Here is a 22812-nt window from a genome sequence, read left to right as displayed (position 1 = left end):
AAACTTGGGATAAAAGCTCATGTACTCCAATTTACCCTTTCTTCAAATGTTTCCTCTGGTTTCCAACTATTTATAGTACTAAATTCAAGATCCTTTTGTTAGCAACTAAAATCTTCAATAAATATCCTCAAATTTATCCTTGACTACTCTCATAGATCATCCTAAAGTATTAGCAAGCTTTTAATGTGAATTCCATACAAAAACATTTTTATAATTTTCAAAGTGATAAAACTGGAAGAAGAAATAGTATCAATTATATATAGGCTTGGTAAACAATTTAATTAAGAACAAGTGATCAGTAAATTTAACCATTATAAGTGGCACAATGATCTGTAGATTATTTAGTATGATTAATGTTTAAATTAGGTCAGCATTTTGATAGAACCGATTATACCTTCTGATATGCTGCCCTGTACTTCCAATGAAAAAAAAAGAAAAGCCAAATATATTATGGTTAATTCAAAATTCATAAAAGGAATTGTTCACTTAGTACTTGATCCCAAATCCCAAATAATGAACTTTAAATTATTTATTCATTTTTAATTTGAGCAATTAATATACACATAAAATCAATCTCAGCCAAACTTAGCTATTAGTAAAGCAAAGAATGGCCAGATTGTGAATGAACTGGTATGTCTGAAAGCAGTTAACAAAATTGTTAAGTAAGCAAATATTATTCTATCAAATATATAACTAGCTGTATTAGAGCTAGTTGGAAAATTATGAAGAATAAGCAACACAGGAACCATGACCATTTTAACTATCATAGTCCCTCCACTTGGAAGAAAAGAAAACTTCTTAAAACATCAAGGCCAGAACCACAGCTTTGTAGTGTGCTCAGGGACTCAACTGCTCCACATGTTCAGAAATGCAGAAAGAGTTAGATCTAAGCTGACAGCTTGCACTGACCAAATGGATTCCAACTGAGAAGAAGAAGAAAATGCATTGACAGAACTGTCCATCTGTGACTCATGACGCTGGTGCAGGCGCTTTTAGAAAGAGGAAGTATCAAGTTTTCTTAAGACACTCTAAAAATTGGAGGGTAATTGAAGATGATAGCATTTAGCAAGCCTCAGTGAACTTCCCTACACCTATCTCATTGGCGGTATGTAGTATCTGAATTCTGGAATGGATCTCTTTCAGCCAAAGCAACAACTCTATGCTTTATGAAGAACAGAAGGTTTGGTTTGACATGCAATAAAACATTCTAGAATCCAAAAAATGTTAGATAACTATGTTACATCAAAATAATTTATCTGGGGATTCACCTATGATATCAGAAATATTTAGACCTAATTCATCACAGCTTACATTCATGACTGTCCCATTACAATTATCTTTGCACTGTTACAGATGATGGCATGGAAATCAAATTATGAAATTGAAATTCACCTGGTAATTTAATGTCATCTGACTGATAAGTTAAAAAGACAGAAGTCCTTTTTTCCAATCTTATCTGTTATAGAACATCACAAGGCTAAAAACAATGATGTGTGTATGTATGTTAGTTGCCCTGCTGTGTCCAACTCTTTGTGACCCCATGGAATGTAGCTCTGCAGCTCACCAGGCTCCTCTGTCCATGGAATTCTCCAGGCAAGAATAATGGAGTGGGTTGCCATACCCTTCTCCAGAGGATCTTGCCAACATGGGGATCGATCCAAGGTCTTCCACATTGCAGGTATATTCTTTACTGTTTGAGCTACTTGGGAAGCCCAAAAACAATGATAAGAAACACTGACTTTTTTTTTTTTTAATAAATCACTAATCAGAGGGAAACACAACATACTTCCATTGAAGCTGAAAAATGTAGTCTTAAAAACTGCTTGAAATAATTTAAAGTGTTTTCTCACACTTCCTGTGTTTCAACATATTTATTATCTCATTACATTTCACAACAATATTGGGAGGTAGCAAACATAAACATTATTATTCTCATTTTATAAATGAGGCAACCAGAATTACTATGAATTACTCAAGGAATTGGAGAAGGATAAGGCAACCCACCCCAGTATTCTTGCCCGGAAAATTCCATGGACAGAGGAGTCTGGTGGGCCACAGTCCATGGGATCACATGAGTTGGACTTGACTTAGTGACTAAACCACCATTCAAGAAATACACCCATTTGATAACAGAGCTGGAATTGTGAATGCAGCTGTATTTTGGGGATTATAGGGAAAACTCTACATTTGGGAGATGGAAATGATAAAAGTTGAATTTTAAAATGAAAACATATGACTCCACAATTGATATAGTGATTATGCAAAAAATAAATGACATCTAGGTCAGCAAGTCTTAACAATAAATTAATGAGATATAATTATATTCTTTTTCAGGAAAAAATGTACATAATAAAGGAATGATAAATCCTTGGTTATTTTCTCAACATGATCAAGGAGTAAATGTTTGAATTATAGTTAATCTAGACCTATATTCATATTTATAACTTAGCCACCATCACTTATATGGTTATGATTTAAATTTTAATTTGCATCTTACAAAAATGTCATATAATTTACCAAAATAATGATAAATTATAGTTTTCCAACATTTAGTTTTTCCTATGTCCTCTAGAAGACTTTTCATTTGATATGGCCGAACCTGAATCATCTAGTTTGTAATCAACCACTATGTTCATTCACTCACGTAATGAGGAATTACTGAATTTAAGTGGCAGCAGAAAATGTCCACACTTTGGGAACAAAATGAAAATAACACAATCCTTATATTCAAGAAATCCACATTTTCACAAAAGGTCAGTTCAGTTCTGTTCAGTCTCTCAGTCGTGTCTGACTCTTTGTGACCCCATGGACTGTAGAACACCAGGCTTCCCTATCCATCACCAATGCCTGGAGTTTACTCAAACTCATGTCCATCTGGTCGGTGATGCCATCCAACCATCTCATTCTCTGTCATCCCTTCTCCTCCTGTCTTCAATGTTTCCCAGCATCAGGGTCTTTTCTAAGGTGTCAGTTCTTCGCATCAGGTGGTCAAAGCATTGGAGCTTCAGTTTAAGCATCAGTCCTTCCAAAGAATATTCAGGACTGACTTCCTTTAGGATTGACTGGTTTGATCTCCTTGGAGTCCAAGGGACTCTCAAGAGTCTTTTCCAACACCATAGTTCAAAAGCATCAATTCTTCGGTGCTCAGCTTTCTTTGTTGTCCAACTCTTACATCCATACATGACTACTAGAAAAACCACAGCTTTGACTAGACAAACCTTTGTCAGCAAAGGATAAATATATTCACAAAATATAAATATATGTAGATAAGTAAGTGTAATACAATACATATTCTAGCAGATACTACTGACCACTGTTTACAAAGATCAGGTAAATGAATAAGTATAGGAATTCAGAAACCATTTCCCAGAAGAGAGAATCCCTGTCTCTGACCTTAAAAGTGTAAGAAGAGTTTTGCCAAGCAGCTAAGCTAGCAGAAAGACATTGTGAGCAAAGAGAACACATAAAGACATAAATATACAATATTTTTAGGAAAATAATAATAGTGTTAATAGTGCATAGATTGCAAGCAGAAAGTAGACTAAAGGAATAGGCAGAAGAAATAATTTTGAAAATAAATGGATTTGCTATACTAAGAAGTTTAAATATCTTCTTTAGGTAAAGGAAGTTTTCTGCTTTTTTGTTTTTTAAATTTTACTTTTTAATTAGGAAATTGGCATGATCAGACTTAAATTTTAGAAAAAGCTATGTTTATAAAGAAACAGCAACTCAAAGTTTAAGCAATTCCTCTGACATCTGAAATTCAAATTTAAATCTAGATAATATTATAATGTGCTGGTTCCTAGTTTAAAATATTATAAAATGCTATATTGAGAAGCTACACTAACGATAGAAGAGGTATTAAGGTAGAATTGTTGAGACCTGTCTTTGGGATCAATTAAACAAGGGAATGATGCAGAGGGAAAAGCTGAATGTGACCCTGAAGCAATGAATAAAAAGAAGATCTTAAACAAGATGAATAATACAAAAAAAAATGATTAGGGGGGGCCATTTTATTTAGACACAATTTGATGATACTTGCAGGTAGAAGTGCTTAATAAGCATTTAAATAACTGGAACTTGACAATAGATACTAATGACAATTTATACATAATACAACAAACTCAGAAGTCACAAGCCTTAGGAGAAACAAGTTTTTCTGAAAATATTGGATAAACAGAGAAAGTAAAGGGGCTGTGGTTAGAGCTCTGGTATATTAGTTTGCAAAAGCTCCTATAAAAAAGTATCACAAACTGGTTGAATTAAACCACAGAAATGTATTTCATAGTTTGGGAGACTAGAAAAGTTCAAAGTCAAAGTGTCAGCAGGGATAGTTCTTTCTGAGGATTAGGAAGGAATGCTCTGTTAGGAGCATTAGGAAGGCCTTTCTCCTTGACTTATAGGTGGCCATCTTACCAGTATTTCTCTTCACATGATTTATCCTGTATCTCTGGGTCCACGTATATTCTTTTTATAATGATACAAGTCATAATGGATTAGGACTATTGGTAATTATCTCATTTTAACTTGATTATCTCTGTAAAGATCATATTTCAAGTAAAGTCACTTTCTGAGATACTACATTATTTTTGATGTATAAAATTTTTAGGAACATAATTCATCTCATAATACTCCACCCTCTGCCCTGCCCCCATTAGTGTCCTTTTCACATACAAAATTCATCATATTCCAGCATCTTGAAAAATCTTAACAAATTCCAATGTCATCTCTGTACAAAATACCTCCTAACCATCAATAAGTCACATTTAGGTGAGGTATGATTCATCCTGAAGCAAAATGTATTTCTAGTTGAGAACTTGTAAAACCATAAAATAAGTTACCTGCTTCCAAAACACAATGATGGACCAGCACAAAGGGTCCAGCACAAAGAGGTCCCCTTTTCACTTCAAAGGGGAAATGAAAAAAAAAAAAAGGCAAATTTCAGAAAGCAAGTCTGAAATCTAGCAGGGTAAATTACACTAGCTTTTAAGGCATGAGAAAAAAATCTCTGCCTAGATGCTCTGTCCTTGGTACTTACCACAGCCTCTGGCAGCTAGCTCTCTGAAACTGAGGAGCTGACCCTACTCTATGGAACTGAGGAGGGACTATGCCCTTTGGGCCAGAGGAAGCCCTGATGATCCTGAACTGCCTTTGGAGTCATTCTTCCCTTTTCTTGAAGGATACTACATGTTTGGAGCCAGAGAATCCCAAAAGCCTATAGAATCCCAGAAGTCCAAACACCATTCCTTGCCCCACCATATATACTTATGTATACACATACACACTATGTATAAATGCATATGTTTATACATAGATACATTTTTATATATACAGGTATGTACATACACACATTTATATATGTATATGTTATATTTGTTTAATTAGTATATGTATTTGTATAATTTGCATATGTATATGTATATATGTATAAAAATCCCATCATATCATTATTTATAGGTTCATATATATATTTATACACACACACACACACACATATATATGTATACACACACGTATATGAGAGACAGCAGAGAGATTGACTTTTACAAACTGACATGACTGTAGAGGTTGGTCTGAGATCTGTAGGGCTGACCTTCAGGCTAGAGATGCTGGTATGACTTTATATTGCTGTCCTAAGTCTAAACTGAGTATGAAGGCAGTCTGGAGGCAGAACTCCTTCCTTTTTGGGAGATTTCAGTCTTTTAAGGCCATCAACTGATTGGACGCAGCCAATCCACAATACAAAAGGCAATCAAGTTTATAAAAAATCTGCTAATTTAAATGTTAACCACATTTTAAAAATACCTTCACAGTAACTTCCAGACTGGAGAAGGAAATGGCAACTCACTCCAGTACTCTTGCCTGGAAAATCCCATGGACCAAAGAGCCTGGGAGGCCACAGTCCATGGGGTGTCGAAGAGCGGGACACGACTGAGCGACTTCACTTTCACTTTTCACTTTCATGCATTGGAGAAGGAAATGGCAACCCACTCCAGTGTTCTTGCCTGGCGAATTCCAGGGACGGGGGAGCCTGGTGGGCTCCCATCTATGGGGTCGCACAGAGTCGGACACGACTGAAGAGACTTAGCAGCAGCAGCAGCAGCAACTTCTAGACTGATGTTTGACCTAGCAACTGGGCACTACAGCTTAACCAGGAGAACACATAAAATTAACTAACACACATGGGAACAACAAAAGAACAGAAAAGAGTGATCCAGTAAAAAAGCTAACAGTCAGAATTGAGGAAGATAACGAGAAACTCCTACAGTGGAAGGGGTAGTGGAAGTTCAACAGTGGAAGCCCAAGGAATGGAAATTTAAGGGTTTTTTTGCTTGTTTGTTTGTTTTGTGAACTGTATCAGAATAGACAAAGAAAGCAAATGAATTCTAGATTAGAAAATGTCCATTTTCTAAAGAAATTATTCTTGTCATTGGGAGTTTCATAAAGATGGGCAAAAGATTTATACAGGAACACATCAAGGAGAAAATTCTGTTTCCTGAAGCATGACTAAAGAGATAACCTAAATAAACCTCCTGACAAAAACAACAAATAATCCTGGCTGAAAGATATAAACACAAGCCATTTTAAAAGCTTTGCTAAGGTAAGGAGAAATTTAAAAATAAATACTCAGAGGCCTCAAAACAAAGTAAAAGTGGGAAGTCTGAGAGAGAAGCTCATACTGAGGTCGGCTCTCCTCAGGTTTCCTTCAAACCCTAGTGACAATGAGCTTCTCACTGATTTCAGTACAACAGAAAATGGCAGGGCTGAGAGTATAATCCAAAAAGATTTCTACACAAAAAATATATTGTGTGTAAAACTAGGGTCCCTAAAAGTAAACAAAAATAAACTACACATATTGAAAACATAATAGCTAATTTTGACTTTTATTCTGAACAGAAGGGAAATTGAAGAATAAAAACAAGAAAGTCCCATTAAGTCTGAATGCATCATATGAATTCCCGAGGAAATATCACCTGAATTTGGTGTATTATATGATCTGAAAATCCTTAGGGTGAAAAGATGTCTGAGATTTGTATTGTCTTCAGGTATCTATCAGATTCAAAGACAAATTTTGGGGAAGAAACTAACTTTAACACAGTCATAAAAGAATAATTACAAATAAAAGTCCAAGAAATTTGAAACCTCAATAAAGTATGAAATATACAGGAAAATAATTCAGAATGAATAGAAGACAGTAGTAACTGTAGAAAGCAGAAACAATAAGAACTTCAGACACTGGAATGATCACAAAATGGAAAATAAATATGTTTAATATATGTTCAAAAAACCAAAAATACAATCTATAAAAAAATAAAATTAGAGTACCATTAAAGGTACCAGAGAGGAAGGGAAGATCCTTGTCAAATAAATACTAATTAGATTGATCCTCAACTTTTTAATAGCAACAATGGAATCTAGAAGACTAACACTCCAAATGAACTGAGGAAATGTAACTCTCAATCTTAAATTGTATGTCTACTACAAATATCTTTCAAGAACAAGGCCAAAATGAAGACACTTTTAGAGCTACCATAACTTATAAATTTTATCGGCAACAGAATTTTTCTACAGAGACTGCTAATAGGTGTGAATCAGGAACAAAAACAAAATAATTCCACTATTAATAAACAAGATGGAATGGCAAGTACAGAATTTGGTAATTATATGGGTAATTATATTAAACTAATAATGACTATTAAAAGTCATAAGTGTAATGTCAAGTTTCTGGCGTTAAAAGAAAAAAGAAATATAAAATACAAGACTATAAATTGAGTATATAAATTGGGTGCAGAGAAATATGAATTAAAGTGTTCTTGTATATTTATATTGTTTGGAAGATATAAAGATGTTGATTAACTTTGGATTTTACTAAGTATGGATGTTACAATTTTTAGAAAATCAGTTACACAACATAGTCTATATCTGTAGTGAAAACACCACAGGGGAATTTCAATAAATCCACAGGAGTTAATGGTATATAAAAAACAAAGAAAAAACTTATTTTTAAGAAATGTCATTTTTAAGAGACAAACAAGTTGCTAGAGGATATTTTTTAAATGACGGAGAACACTACATTTAGAATTGCACCAGATAAGATGATTCTACTTGCATGACACATTCAACAGACTTTTCACCATTGAACATTACATCCTGAGTTGTGTTTAGGATGCTAGACACCTTACTCGACACCAGAGATACAAACAGTTAGATGACAGTCCTTATGCTCAAGGACTCAAGCACTTACAAGGGACTGTTTCATTAAGGACTTGGTGGCTTTATAAAGAGTTTGGACATTATCCTAGCAACACATAAGTATGACAGAGTTTTAAGTAAGGGAATGAATGACATAATCATTTGTATTTTATAAGCTCATTCTAAGTTCAAGATAAAGAATGTGTAGTATGTTTTCAAGAGTTGGGAAACTTTGTACCTATACAAGAAAGAAATGCTGACTATCTGAACAAGGTAGTAGCAGTGGTTATTGGGGTAAAATAAAAGGGATATATGTGAATTTGAACATGTGAATATTCCTCAATAGGAAAAATGGCAATTTTCCATTGAGTGGACACTGGTATTATATAAGCAAGTGCCTACATTTGTGGTGGAATTCATCATCATATATACAATTATGAGTTTATATATCTCATATAACTGTGAAGTGAAGTGTGCATGCAAGCTTTAAATTTTAAAAGTTCAAACAGGATCACTATGACAGTGCTAGTAAATTCTCCAAGGGTTTTTTAATGGCATCCTGCCCAATGAAAAATACAACTTATAAAATAATAATTAAGGAGAGGTTTGTGGGAAATCATGTTCCATGAACATTTTTTTTATTAAAGTCTGAGTTCACTTTTGATTTTGAACTTTGAAATAATGTTGGAAAAAGTTAAAAGTTTCCAGTTTTCAGAGTGTTATAAATTTCCTGCCTCAGAACTCTTTCTTTTCTTTTTCTTTTTGAGATGCTTTATCTGAAGGTACAGTTAATGATGTCCTCAGCTCTGCAAATTAAGCCAATGCTTTTACATCGATGAGAAGAGGCATTGAGAGATACTAAATGTGAGAATACTGAATCTCAAGGATTGTAAACCGTCTTCTGCCTAGATGTTTCATCTCTAGAGTTTCAGATTTTCAAGGGTCTGCCCAAAATTTAAAAATATAGATCAAGGGGAAATTGCCTATGTGACTCAAAAGTGGTAACCAAGCTCCCTTGCCTGTCATCACAGAGATTCCTTGAAGCTGGGAAGCCAATCTTTGCTTTTTATGGGAGTGTTAGTCTGGCCAAGAAATACAGTAAAATGTACACAAATAAAATCAATATGCATAATTAATTTACTAATGATGTATACAAAGTTAAAAATAATCAAATAAAATAATCAAGAAATGACTGCAAAATATTTGATATTGAGAGAGTTAACTTAGGCAGGGCTTCCAGGGACCTCTAAGGAAGAGGTGAACATTCTGCTCAGGCTTTCCTTAAGCCTTGTGCAACAATGTATCTTGCCTGAGAGCTGGGCCTTTCTTCTTGTCTGGAGCTGATAATTACACAGGGAGACAATGTCTTACTCATTCAAATACTTTTCTTAGGCTCTATGTTAACAAGCATAATTGTAACAAATCTTGCCTGGGAACCTGTCTCTCATGACTTGTTACCACTCCTGCCAACCACTGGCCCACCCCAAGTACACAGCAACAGTGTATCTCGCCCAGAGACTTTGCCTGGAAGGGAACCAGTTCTCCCTGGCTAATCTTGTGCTGAAATTATCTTAGGAGGTATGCACTGGGAAAGTGTCTCTTGGAACTCTTTCCACCTTGAAGTATTCTTTTTATCTATTCTCAGCAGCCAGCTGAGAAACATATATAATGCCCTGCTTAAACCAGTGAGGGTAGGTACTCTGCTGCCCGCTTCCAGTGCCTTTTGCTGGAGGTTTTCTCTATCCTTTTCACTCCAGTAAACATTGTTACACAAAGCTCTGAGTGACTGAGACCACTTTTTTTGGGTCCCAAAGTGAAAATTTCTCCTTTGGAGACCATAAATACCAGCACTGTTCACTATAAACTGTCAATATTTGTCCAAATTAATGTCAATTAGAAATGCTAAAAACCACTTGTATTCATTTGTCATTCTTGAAAGAAACTAGGAAACCAGATTTGTGAGATTAAGGAAATTAAATTCCACTATGCTGCTGCTGCTGCTAAGTTGCATCAGTCGTGTCCGACTCTGTGCAACCCCATAGACGGGAGCCCACCAGGATCCTCTGTCCCTGGGATTCTCCAGGCAAGAATACTGGAGTGGGTTGCCATTTCCTTCTCCAACGCATGAAAGTGAAAAGTGAAAGTGAAGTCGCTCTGGTGTGTCCAGCTCCTTGCGACACCATGGACTGTAGCCCACCAGGCTCCTCCGTCCATAGGATTTCCCAGGGAAGAGTACTGGAGTGGGTTGCCATTGCCTTCTCCAAATTCCACTATAGTGTTCATTTAAATAATTAAAAAAAAATTCTTCTCTTTCCTTTTTCTCCTAAAATTATCATTTGAAAAGCAGAAAATCATTTTTCCTTTGTCAGTTTATCTGCTAATTCATTGTTGGTGCTCCTAAATTGTTGGCGATTTTTTTCCTAGCTGGTCAGATAAACACTTTCAGCTCTTCAGAGAGCTTCACGGATAGGTTTTTACAGATTATCAGTGAACAAAAGGGAATAAGTGGAGATATCCTGATTAACTCTAACACCTTCCTCAAACTGAAATTTGACAGAGTGGCTAACTCTCTACTTTGGAAGAAAGAGAAAGCTGTACCAAAAACCAGAGATTTATTTGAAAAAATTAAACTTCTAAGTATGATTTAATCTGTAAAGAATCAGCCCAATGTCTGCATATATTACTCTATTTTAAAAGACTATGCATTTATAATGTCAATTATAAAATACCAGAATTGGACAAACAATAACCCATTTTCTTTCCTTACTCTACTTACCAATGGAAATTAGGAAAATATTTCTGTATTTTATTTGGCTTATTAAGAAATCCTATTTTATAAAATCTCACAATTCCAAAATCTATCATCTGCTGAAGAGATTTTAAAATCTTGGGTTATTTTAAGTAGTCTTCCTTTCCATTTTCAACATAACTAAGGCTATTTTTCAAATGCTTCCATTATGCTTTATGCCCATATTTTATATTGCTGAGCCCTCAGTTCAGTTCAGTTCAGTTGCTCAGTCGTGTCCGACTCTTTGCAAGCCCATGAATCGCAGCACGCCAGGCCTCCCTGTCCATCACCAACTCCCGGAGTTTACTCAAACTCATGCCCATCGAGTCGCTGATGCCATCCAGCCATCTCATCCTCTGTTTTCCCCTTCTCCTCCTGCCCCCAATCCCTCCCAGCATCAGGGTCTTTTCCAATGAGTCAACTCTTCGCATGAGGTAGCCAAAGTATTGGAGTCTCAGCTTCAGCATCAGTCCTTCCAGTGAACACCCAGGACTGATCTCCTTTAGGATAGACTGGTTGGATCTCCTTGCAGTCCAAGGGACTCTCAAGAGTCTTCTCCAACACCGTAGTTCAAACGCATCAATTTTTCGGCACTCAGCTTTCTTCACAGTCCAACTCTCACATCCATACATGACCACTGGAAAAACCATAGCCTTGACCAGACAGACCTTTGTTGGTAAAGTAATGTCTCTGCTTTTTAATATGCTCTCTAGGTTGGTCATAACTTTCCTTCCAAGGAGTAAGCGTCTTTTAATTTCATGGCTGCAGTCACCATCTGCAGTGATTTTGGAGCCCCCAAAAATAAAGTCTGACACTGTTTCCACTGTCTCCCCATCTATTTCCCATGAGGTAAGGGGACCAGATGCCATGATCTTAGTCTTCTGAAGGTTAAGCTTTAACCCAACTTTTTCACTCTCTTTTACTTTCATCAAGAGGCTTTTTAGTTCCTCTTCACTCACCACCATAAGGGTGGTGTCATCTGTATATCTGAGCCCTAAGAGAGTGCAAAGATTATACCAGGCATGCTTAAAACCCCAAACCCATAAATGGATACTGCAGTGAAGAAGTCTACACATATTCAAATGAAGGTATATAACTGGGCTGAGGTTGTGCTACTTTCAACTGGAAATGGAATATAAAAGAGAATAATCAACTTCTGAGGAGGTACATTGAGCTCTTGATTTGGAGATAAAGCAGAAAAATAAAATGGAGACTAAAGTAGAATGAAGACAAAGAAAGAACAGGAAAGAGCCATGCACAAGCTGGAATCAAGATTGCCGGGAGAAATATCAATAACCTCAGATATGCTACTGTAGTAGCTTGATTTTTTTTTCCCAAATAAAATAGATAAGTTCTAAGCTCTAGAAAACTATTAAAATATCCATCTCAGATTACCCAAATTTTTTATTTCAATTTCAAGATAGATTAGAACCCTACATCTGGAACTATATCTGAATTCTGAGAACACAGACAATTGCCTGATTAGTTTTCAGAAAATCATAGAAATTGAACTTCAGCCAATATTAGTTATATACAGATAAGTATTAAATCACCCTAAGCTCTTATCAATTATATTATCTATTTTCTTTTGAGCCAAAATTTCCTATAAAATCAAATACCTATAAAATGAGCTATTTGAATGAATGACCTCAAACATGCCTTTCAGTTATATGATTCCATATATCTATAGAATACTTTTCAAATAGCATATTTAAAATTGCATGTGACCGCTACTATAAGTTGCTTTTACAAAGTAGCAATGGGCATGATTAAAAAATTGACCCACTCACATAGCATGTTTAACATTATTTGGTAGGTAAACTTTGTTTTATTTTGTTAACCAGGGCCTCAGGTCAACAGAGGGTGCACAGTCTGAGACTGCATGATGCAGAAGGTACAACCACCACATCCACTGTGGTGCATTAAGGGCCCTCATGGTGTCCTTGCTCTCCTCTTCTGTGTCTCTGCCTAGAAGGGATCTGTGTCACCTCTACTCAGAGTGCACAGACAGTGAGTCCAGTGTTCCTGCCTAGCAGAAGGCTGGGAAGACAAAAAGAGACTTAGAACATGAGCATCAGCAGGCCTCCCAATCAGAACCATGCAGTCTTAGAAGGGACAAGCTGTGTTACATACAGTGCAACACTTTACGGGATCAGAGTGACCCTAGAGAGATGAACTGACTTCATCAATCATATAGCCAGGAAGAGACAAACCTGGAACATATAGTTCTTAATGACCTAGCTTTTACTTTATTCAAAAATCTTAAAGGTTTTATTTTAATGACTGAAAAAGCATTTTAAAATACCAACAGTAGGATTTTTGGAGCTGGGAGTTGGAATAGGAGCTTGCTCCGTCCACTCCACGCATCGACCTGGTATTGCAGTACTTCCAGGAACGGTGCACCCCCTTCGGGGAATAAAAAAAAAAAAAAAATACCAACAGTAGAAATGAACAATTGTAGACACTGTGTGTCTATCCAATTCTATCCTTTTAAGGATGAAACTTTCTGCCTAGAAACTCCTCAGGTGTGTTTTAATTCTAATCCTCTATGGGCATAGCATTTAAATTCTAGCTCATTGCCCAAAGCCAGGCAAATAGCTAAGGCCAGCACAATCTGGATAAGATGGACTAGGATTTAATTTCATTACTTCCTTTTATATTTTACACAGATAGCAGAGTTATCTTTTTAACACAGGCCTATTACTCATTTTCAATGGTAAATGCTTAAGTTCACTACAGAACATAAGTGCTATCCAGATGGCAATGCCTGCAATTCCCCCTGAATATCATCGTAGGAAAAGGACCACTGCACCTTCTAACCCTGCCCTCTATCACTGTACTCTCCAAAGGGATATCTATAAATATTTCTAGCTACAGAGGCAGTTTCCTCTTTCATGCTCCCTCTTCATCTTTTTTCCCCCTTTTCTGAATAGATACAATAAAAGAAGAAGAAGAAAATATTAACCACACTTGAGATCTTGTCTGTTTGTATGTGAATACTGTCCTAACATATCTCTCCTCCTGAAACTTTAGTATGTTTTAATTCCACATGCATGGCCACCTTTTGAACTGTCTAGGAATTCTAGGCAGGAATGTTCAAAAGGTTTCATTTCTAAAGCTCTGCCTGGTTTTATCAGATTTTGCTATTTGTCTCTGTTTACAGTTTTAGTCACTTGTATAATTTATGATTATAAACTAGAGCTTTGCATTGCCTCTTCTCTGTTCTTAGCTACCCTGTCTAAACCTTCCTCATTGACCCTCTGCGTTAAGTCTACAATACCCAAATCATGCTGTCATCCATTTTTTTAGCAAAAATATTTTACTACTACCCTACTTAAAGTAAGGAAGGGACTAGTGGAACAGTCCATAATCTATTCAGAGGGTTTTCCTATCCCGTGTAACATTCCATTTGAGTTACTAACTGGCTTTTCTAATACAGCAACTCACATTAAACTTGCTACATCAATGACTGAAGTTAAAGTAATGCATTTTTTTTTGCCAAACAGCTTTTACGTTTTAGGATAAACCTCATTCTTAATCCAAAGAGGTGAATATTAGACATTTCTCACACTTTAGCCTGTCAGTGAAGGAAAAACTCTTTGCCTGAATAAGCTTTTAGTTTCTCTTCAATGATTTCCCATTGTGGGTACCTGTTTTGTACAAATCTTGTTCCTCTTGGCTGTCCTGTGAAAAGAGGTCAGCAGTGGTATCTCCCATTGCACAACTGCCATGTTGCATTCTGACCACAGTGTCTGTCTGCAGTCACAGGATAAGGGCCTGACCTATATAATGGTGGGCTCTCCCCTGAAGAGAGAACATTTTCTATTTCATCTATGGAAGAGGAATGTCTTGAAAGAGGAAACAGAAACTTAAAATGAGGGCTTCAATACATTGAACAGATTGAAAAGGAATTTCTCAGCTGTCTCTGTAAATCATGTCATTACACTTGGATTTTGAGAAATTAAGCTGTCCTAGGGGTTATTTATAAAAGAATTTATCAAGGTTTTCACCATGTTTCCGTGATCAGTAGTTAGATATTGAAAAATCTTCAAGGATAGTCCAAGATGAAGATGAGAGACCTATATTTTATAAGCAAGATAATTTAAATACAGCTCAGTGTCTTCTGTTAGCTCTGAGTATTTAATAAAGTTTTGTTTAAAATATCTACTCTAATAACTAACAGTTATAGATTGCTGGGGGAAAATATCTAAGTGAGTACTTAGAGAGGAGCACTTAAGGGAAACAGAACCCCAGTAAGATAGATGTAGTAGTAAAATTATTAATAAAAACAGAAGAATAGCCTAAGCATTCTTCTAGGTTATATGTCTTTTAATTTTATCAACACTGCTAATTGATAGTGCTACTAATAAGTCCATTAATAGATGAGAAACTTGGGGCCGAGAAAACTTAAGCAATTTATTTACAGTAACAAAGATATTAAGAAATGGAGGCCAGAGCCTCAGAGGAAGTAAACCATGTTTTGGAATGACAGACTCAAAAATATTTTCCATACAATGATTCTGTCTCTTTTGTCTGCCTTGGATATTCTCAGTTTGATTTTATTAAGGAAGACAATGGGCTCCAACACATCCAAGCATTGTTAACTTATTGAGCTTGGTTTTGTGGCTCCATTATTGCCCTCTTATGTCAATATGATACTCTCTTTATCTCGTCTTAGTGATCAGAAAATTAGGATAAATTATAGAGTTATCACAATCAATTTTGGAATCTGCTTAGTTACATAAGTATTATTTCCATGAATGCCATGTTTTTCTTGACATTATATTTCCTCTCAAATATCTCACACTGACGGAAACATTCTTGTTTTTACTTATTCATAGAACTAACTGCTTTCACTCTTTTAACATAAAGGATGTTTCCTCCACAGCAATAAAAGGTATTTGTTTGACCAAGTAAGCTACTTCCAAAGATCAGTCATTCTCAAGAAAATGATAAGGTGAATTAATAAAACCTAACATTCTCTTTAATATTCCACTTATTCTAATGAAAAGAGCAAGGCTAACAGTGTCATCTTGAATAGGATGGTTAGAACATGAATTAATGAGTAGCACTTTATTAGAATTTTGAAGAGCTAACACATTCTTAAAATGTTCTATAGCTTTCTTTTCTACTTCAAATCAACTAAATAATCAGTTAGCTACCTAACATCTTCCAAGTCTAAAACCTAGAATTATGAAGGTTTTCTGACTCTATCCTTTTGATAAATGGCAGACTGCAGAAAAAGGGAAGTAATTCAAAGACTGGAAAAGAAATATTTAGGCACTATTCTAAGGGAAAAAAATAGGTAAGAAACAAGAGCAATGGGAGCTTATCTTTGGCATTCAGACTGATTCTAACAGGAGAGCTAAACAGGGGAGAAGTAAGAGAAAGGAGAAACAAAAACAGATCACTTTAGTATTCCCATGCATAATTTAGAAAGAAATCTCCATCTTCAAATGGCACTCAGTTTCAGATCAAGTGAATACACAGTAATGCTGCAGAAGATCTGTATCTTGAAAAGCTTTCTTATATGAGAAAATATTTTGTTGATAATTACTGTGCTTTAAGACTACCATGTAACCATCTCATCCTCTATCATCCCCTTCTTCTCCCACCTTCAATCTTTCCCAGCATCAGGGTCTTTTCAAATAAGTCAGCTCTTCACATCAGGTGGCCAAAGTATTGGAGTTGCAGCTTCAACATCAGTGCTTCCAATGAATATTCAGGACTGATTTCCTCTAGGATGGTCTGGTTGGATCTCCTTGCTGTCCAAGGGACTCTCAAGAGTCTTCTCCAACACCACAGTTCAAAAGCATCAATTCTTTGGTGCTCAGCTTTTTTTATAGACCAACTCTCACATCCATACACAACTACTGGAAAAACCATAGCCTTGACTAGATGGAAATTTTTTGGCAAAGTAATGAGATGGTTGTATGGCATCACTAACTCAATGGACATGAGTTTGAGTAAACTCTGGGAGTTGGTGATGGACAGGGAGGCCTGGCGTGCTGCAATCCATGGGGTTGCAAAGAGTCAGACACGACTGAGCAACTGAACTGAACTGAAAGGAAGACTACCATGTGCATGTTTATTGTTTCTCATTACTTTCTATTTGTAGAAAAGGATGTGCAAGTTAGTTGGGGTAAGAATGGATTTAGTCCCCTATTTTGGTCCATAAAATTTGAGTCATTAATTGAGTGAGTTGAAGTTGTTTAAGTAATTGTGAGTACTAGTCTTATCTTTATTACAGTGTAATCTTGATTCAGGAATAGATCATGGAATGAGCAACTGGCTGGAATCAATAGGTGGAGGGAAAGATCCTGAATTTCTCAGGAAGAATTAGTTTTTTCATGTTTTGAAAACCCAAGAGAACAGTTAGAGAACTTGGCAATTGTTTTGGGGGAAGGTTCACAGCAAACTTAAAGATAGGTACAGAGGTTTACCAGAGAAGACTTGAGAGTCCCTTGGACAGCAAGGAGATCAAACCAGTAAATCCTAAAGGAAATCAGTCCTGAATATTCATTGGAAAGACTGATGCTGAAGCTGAAGCTCCAATACTTTGCCACCTGATGCAAAGAGTTGACTCACTGGAAGACTCTGATGTTAGTAAAGATTAAGGCAAAAGAGAAGAGGATTGCAGAGGATGAGATGGTTAGACAGCTTTACTAACTCAGTGGTTATGAATTTGAGCAAACTCTGGGAGATAGTGGAGGTAAGAGGAACCTGCTACACTACAGTCTACAGGGTCGCAAAGAGTTAGACGATTTAGCAACTACACAACAACAACAGCAGGGATTCCTCATGTATCTCCTGCCCTCCACAGCAACTGTTCAACTTTTTTTTAGTAAGTTTAGTATCTTTATTTTCTTAACCAAAAGTTCAGGGGCTCTATTAAGTCCCCTTAAAATTTTATGGCTATATTGCAAGTTTAGGTCAGGTTTTGAATCTGTGTCACTAACTGATGGGAGTTCTAAGGTGAAAAGTGGTAGACAGTGTTTATGATGAATAGCTCTAACTTCCATTTACCCAGAAACAAATGAAATTCTGGTAAATGTTGATCATACAGGTAACAACTTTTTTTGGATGAGCACTGGAAGGGTAGAACTTAGAAACGGAATAAGGGTTGCTGTTTACTCAATGATGCTTCACAGATTTTATATGCCCATTAACAGCCAATAAAACTTAAAAATAATAAGAAATAAATGTCTATGAGTTGTGTTTTGCTGTTTACATTCTATGAAATATGTTTTTCTTTTTATTTCGGCTGAATAAAATATACCCTATGTAACTATGACCTAGATGGTGTTTATGAAATGTTAAAACCAACCTGCTGTTGAAAGCCTGTGTCAGATTCCTTAAAATGATGAAATTTAAGACTTTCATTTATGGATAATAGATGCAAAGGGTGAGGAATAAAACAAGTAATCTCTGTGAGCAAATATAAACAGGGCAAGAAAAAATGGAAGATTAATAAATAAGAACCTACATTTCAATTTCAGTTTATGGCATCAGAAGTTACTCATCCACAAGCCCCTATCACCCAATCCCACTTAGCTTATGTTTTTCTTCACTCTATCTGCTATCCTCTGTCAACAGTGACCTTCAGTTTTCTTACTCAGGTACTTTACACTTCCTGTTTTTTCTGTCAAAAACTTTTTTCTCAATATACTTAACACTACTCACCCCTTCTCACTTCTCAGAGGTCAATTTACATAAGAGCTCCTCAGAAAATTTCCCTAAAACAATAATATTTAATTAGCTTCCAAATGTCTTTTAATTTCATCGTTGTAAGAGAACAACTTGAAAGCTAGACTCAAAAATTTTAGGAGTACAGCCTGCTATTGTCGACTATTGTTACAACATAATACAACAGATCCCTGGAGTTCATTAATCTTGCTTAACTGAAACTTTATGCCAGTTAATTAGTAACTCACCATTTCCCCCTCCCTCCAGTCCCTGAGAAATCACTACACCACTCTTGGATTTTATGAATATGACTATTTTAGATAACTCATATAAGAGGAATCAAGCAGTATTTATCTTTCTAGGATTAGCTTATTTCACTTATCAAGATGCCCTCAAGTCTCATCCATGTTGTAACAAGTGTCAGAATTTCCTTCCTTTTAAGGCTGAACTACATTTTATTGCGTGTATATACCACATTTTCTTTAACCATTCATCAGCTGACATTTAGGTTGTTTTCAAATATTGGCTATAGTATATAGCACTGCTATAGTAAATAGCTTCCCTGGTGGCTCAGACGGTAGACCGTCCGCCTGCAATGCGGAAGACCTGGGTTCGATCCCCGAGTCGGGAAGATCCCCTGGAGAAGGAAATAGCAATTCACTCCAGTAGTCTTCTTGCCTGGAAATATTCCATGGATGGAGGAGCCTGGTAGGCTACAATCCATGGGATTGCAAAGAGTCGGACACGACTGAGCAACTTCACTGACTAAACAGCACTGAAAGGAAAATTAAGGATATTATGTCTTCAAATCTTGATTTAAATTCTTTTGAATAACTATCTAGTACAGGATTGCTGGATCAGATGCTATTCATATTTTTAGTTTTTTTGAGGAACTTCCATACTGTTTTCCATAGTGGCTGCACCATTTTGCTTTCCCACCAACAGTGTGCAATTGTTCCAGTTTTTCACATCATTGCCAACACTTGTGGTCTTTTGTTTTTGTTGATAAGAGATGTACTGATAGATATGAGGTGATACTTTACTGTGGTTTTGATTTTAAACTTCTTAATGATTAGTGCACTAAGCAATATTTTGTATACCTGCTGGTCATTAAGTCTTCTTAGGAGAAATGTCTATTCAGGACCCTAGCTGTTGATGCATTCTTAGGAGGATGGTGGCCATGGAGGATAACAGAATTCTAAGAATTCCTTTAAATCCACTGTTTCTGGCTCAGAGACTCAGGAACCTGCAGAGCTCTATTTTTAAGAGGTATCTTATTTCTAATATTGAGAGATGGAGGTCAAGAGAACAGGCCCCTCTCTATGCTTCCTATTCTTAACACGACATCTCTATGTATGTGCTGCTATTTTAGGCTTCTAATTGCCATTTGTACTACTTTGGATCCTCTAACCTAGAAGAAGGAATATTAAGAGCTCTAAGTTTTCACCTGTGATTCAAGCCAAGACTGAAACCATCACATTATAATTTGGCTGCATAGTCAGTTATCAGAATAGCTGCCATTGTATGACTTGGTTCTTGGATTTTAGGACATCTTTTCAGGGAAGCAGGGATTATGCTAGCAGGATATGTGGACTGAATTTTAACACCATTTGTGTGTGTGTGTGTGTTTCCATTTGAGTAACTTCAGTTTTCTGACATCAGATGTAAGATATATTTTATTCAGTAGTTTCTAGTTATTAAATAGTTTCTGAAATCTGATGAATTGATTCCTGTTACTATACTTCAGTTAGAAGTGCCTTTGAATACTCTTATTTTTATTGGGAAAGTAAAAATTCTGATGCTGCTTTTCATCAGCCTCATCACAGAAATCATTTCTTCTCTGATTATCTCAAACTAGGAAGATATATAAGTGAGTCAAGTAATATTTAATGACGCTGGTCATACATTTGGCAACAGGAAAACTAGAAATAGATTTCACATATACTAATTAAATTCATTTTGGGGTCAAGTTACCATGGATCTATCTTCTAATATATATTGGTGCTCATTTTCTCCTCTAAAATTTCAAACATTCCACCCCCCCCACCCCCACTGCCAAGGACTTTATAAATCAAATAGCTGTATTCCATTACTTTTCACTGCTTTACCAAAAGAAAAAATGCCAGTGAGAAAGAAACATTACAGTCATATATGCATCACTCTTACTTAACTGCTTTGGTTATTTCTGCCAAATTTAATATCTGTCATTAAAGATGGAATTTCTTATCTCTCTAATTTTGGCTACTATTTTTGGGAGAAATAAAGTTTGACTGTGGTATCTTTCCTAAAATATTTATTTGTTTAGTCACCTCTAAAATTTGTTACATCTAACTTTGATTCATGTTTCTATCTCTGAATTATTATCCAAATAAATTGAAGCTAAAAGTCTTTGTTTGACCTATAGCTCCCAATTTAGGTAGAATTTTGAAAATAAGACAAGCGTTTACATGAGAATACTAGTAATCTTTATTTTTGTGGTTAAGAGTAAGATACAAGGATGCACTTAACAGCACAAGGTATATAGTCTTGTATTTTACATATAGACATCTTATGAAAACTTTACACGGAATATAACCTACAAAAACATCAAATCAGTATGATGTACACCTGAAACTAACATAATATTGTTGTCAACAATATTTCAATAAATATTTGTTTCAAAAACTTAATAAGGAAGGATTCATTCAGAGCTAATATTTACATCATTTTGTTTACTAACAATCTTAAAGAACATCTTTCAATATCCAACTCTTTCTGAAGGAAATAAATTTGCCATTTTCCTCTTATGAGGCAATTCTTACTTTGCTGTTCATAAACCTCCTTCCTGTTAGCAGGTCAAAGAAACAGTTAGAACTGGATATGGAACAATACACTTATTCAAAACTGGAAAAGGAGTACATCAATGCTATATATTGTCATTCTCCTCATTTAACTTATATGCAGAATACATCATGCAAAATGCCAGGCTGGATGAAGTTCAAGCTGGAATCATGACACTGGGAGAAATACCAGTAACCTTGGGTAAGTTGATACCACTCTAATGGCAGAAAGCAAGGGGAAATTAAGAAACTCGATGAGGGTGAAAGAAGAGAGTGAAAAAGATAGCTTTAAACTCAAAATTCAAAAACTAAGATCATGGAATCCAGTCCCATCACCACATGCAAACAAATGGGGAAAAAAATGGAAAAAATGACAGATTTTATTTTGGGGGGCTCCAAAATCACTGCGGAGTGTGACTGCAGCCATGAAATTAAGCCAGTTGCTTGAAAAAAAGGTATGAGAAACATTCAGTTCAGTTCAGTCACACAGTCATGTCTGACTCTTTGCGACACCAAGGACTGCAGCATGCTAGGCTTCCCTGTCCATCAAAGGCTCCAGGAGCTTGCTCAAACTCACGTCCACTGAGTTAGTGATGTCATCCAACCATCTCATCCTCTGATGCCCCCTTCTCTTCCCGCCTTCAATCTTTCCCAGCATCAGGGTCTTTTTCAATTAGTCAGTTCTTCCCATCAGATGGCCAAAGTATTGGAGTTTCAGCTTCAACATCAGTCCTTCCAATGAATATTCAGGACTGATTTCCTTTAAGATTGGTTTGATCTCCTTGCAGTGCAAGGGACTCTCAAGAGTCTTCTCAAACACCACAGTTCAAAAGCATCAATTCTTCGGTGCTCAACTTTCTTTATAGTCCAACTCTCACATCCATACTTGACTTCTGTAAAAACCATAGCCTTGACTAGATGTACCTCTGTTGACAAAGTAATGTCTCTGCTTTTTAATATGCCATCTAGATTGGTCATAACTTTTCTCCCAAGGAGTAAATGTCTTTTAATTTCATGGCTGCAGTCACCATATGAAGTGATTTTGGAGCCCCCAAAATAGTCTGTCACTGTTTCTACTGTTTTCCCATCTATTTGCCATGAAGTGATGGGACCAGATGCCATGATCTTTGTATTCTGAATATTGAGTTTTAAGCCAGCTTTTTCACTCTCCTCTTTCACTTTCATCAAGAGAAAAAACTTTTGTAGCACTTCTAATTGCTCATCCCATAATCTGAACACTTTGACAAAAGTTACAAGAGATGGAAAGGTTAAAGTACAGAATGTCTTACATCTTTTTAAGGCATCAAGTCTGTTCTTAGCGATTCA

At 36.1% G+C, this 22812-nt stretch overlaps 1 protein-coding gene and 1 pseudogene across 1 annotated transcript in view; one reads left to right on the top strand and one right to left on the bottom strand.

Moving 5' to 3' along the window:
- Positions 1–22812, bottom strand: part of LOC122703124 — a 176506-nt gene that overhangs the window by 59954 nt on the left and 93740 nt on the right. The window lies entirely within an intron of this gene.
- On the top strand, positions 13219–13389 carry LOC122704200 (annotated as a pseudogene).

Source organism: Cervus elaphus, chromosome 11 (genome assembly GCF_910594005.1).
Source record: "Cervus elaphus chromosome 11, mCerEla1.1, whole genome shotgun sequence".
NCBI classification, from domain to species: domain Eukaryota; kingdom Metazoa; phylum Chordata; class Mammalia; order Artiodactyla; family Cervidae; genus Cervus; species Cervus elaphus.
This window is presented reverse-complemented; position numbering and strand designations above follow the sequence as displayed.